This window comes from Alligator sinensis, unplaced genomic scaffold (genome assembly GCF_000455745.1).
Source record: "Alligator sinensis unplaced genomic scaffold, ASM45574v1 scaffold777_1, whole genome shotgun sequence".
NCBI lineage: Eukaryota > Metazoa > Chordata > Crocodylia > Alligatoridae > Alligator > Alligator sinensis.
Window position 1 is genome coordinate 413008 of NW_005841882.1, and position 1815 is coordinate 414822.

The window sequence follows — 1815 nt, forward strand, 5'->3', positions numbered from 1 at the left end:
CCTGGGTCCTCCTTCCTCCCTTTTTTGAAAATGGGAACCACATTGGCCCTTTTCCAGTCCTCTGGCACCACACCAGAGCTCCACGAGTGCTCGTAAAGCTGTGCCAGGGGTCCCGCAATGACCTCTGCTTATTCCCTCAGCATTCTGGGGTGGAGGTCATCAGGACCAGCTGAATTAAATATGTCCAGTCCCTCCAGAAGTTCCCTGACTAGATCCTCACTGACCGTAGGCCTGGGTGCGCCTCCCCTGGGGCCTGAGGGGGTCCCGGCGGCCGGGCTGATCTGGTCCCTGCTCAGGAAAATGGAGGCAAAGAAATTGTTAAATAGATTAGCCTTGTCACCTGGTGAGACAACCAGATTTCCTAGCGTGTCTTGTAGAGGCCGCATGTTACCCGGTACCTTCTTTTTGCCCCCTATGTATTATAAAAAGGACTTCTTGTTGTCCTTGATCTGAGTAGCTAGTCCGAGTTCCATCTCCACCTTGGCCTTCCTGACCGCCCCCCTGCAGCCCCGAGCAACCAAGGTATAGTCTTTCCTGGTGATGGTCCCTCCCTTCCATTGGGTGTATGCCTCCCTTTTAGCTAGGAGACGTTCCCGTATGCTTTTGGTGAGCCATGGGGGCTTTTGCACCCTCTTGCCCCCTTTGATCCTTGTTGGGATTACCTCCCTTTGGGCTTGGAGGATCGTCTCCTTAAGGAACAACCACTCTTCTTGGACACCCGACTCCTCTCCCCTCCGGGACCTCAGTACCTCCCTTTGCCCATAACTTTGCCTTTTGTCCCTGTTCATAATTTTAAATTACTCTTCATCTTGTCACTTTGGCATTGAGAGTACTCCAGGTGATGTGCCAAGCCACCCCTCTATTCTTCAGAGTCCTAAAAGTCTTTACCTTTACTTGTGAAAAGGGCCATTCATCTTTTCCTGCAAATGAACTGCATTGTCCTGGTGTGACTACATCAGACTCTGGCTCCTCAGGGCAGAAGTCACATAAAAGATTATTTAAAGAACCTAAACTGCTTAGCATCCTCAGTCTCATTTTGAAAAATGCTTAAATCATTTAGTTCCCGTGAGCTTTTAAATGGTCCAGAGGTTTTTATTTACTCATGATAAATAGTCTATTACCTCATCCAATTGCAGTAGCACTGTATAAACAGTCATTAGAAAATGCAGTAAATAGAACTCTCGAACTCGGTACAGTATTTGGTAGAGTGCTGTCACTTTATAATATTTTACTTTACCCGCCCCCAAATTTCTTTTTATAAAGTAGTGATGGAAAAAGCTATAATATTACTTTATTATATTATAAAATATAATAATATTTTATTATTATAAAAAATATTGGAAAGGGGAAGTTTTGGGCTAGTAAGATGTTACTAATAGATTCCTTAAGGATTTACTTTTGAGACCTATTCTAGTAGTGTTAAAATGTTGTAGTCATGATGGTGCAGGAGATATGAGAGAAGCAAGAATTTTTGTGGGTGACATATTGCAGTAACTGCATGACTGGGATAGATTTAGACAAGGTTTTCAGATATTACAGTACCCTTCCTCAGGTAAAATCCTTCCTACCTAGATCTAAGATGCCCCCACCTCCCATGGCAGTGAGATGGGGAATTGGGCTGGGGTAGGGGCAGGTCTTGCACAGCTGGGGTACAGGATAGAGCCATGAGCTTGTCTGGGGAGCATGGGGGAGGGGGGGCACGTGTCCCCGGATCTGCATGTGGGGTGGTGTGGTCTGGGGTGGTGGTGGGCTGTTTCTGGTGGTGGCGCTGTGCTCAAGGCAGTGGCAGGGCTGGGGAGGGGGGGGGGGGGGGGG

At 47.3% G+C, this 1815-nt stretch overlaps 1 protein-coding gene across 1 annotated transcript in view; it reads left to right on the forward strand.

The window, feature by feature from the left end:
• The window catches only part of MTMR6 (myotubularin related protein 6), a 35806-nt gene that overhangs the window by 5986 nt on the left and 28005 nt on the right, over positions 1-1815 (forward strand).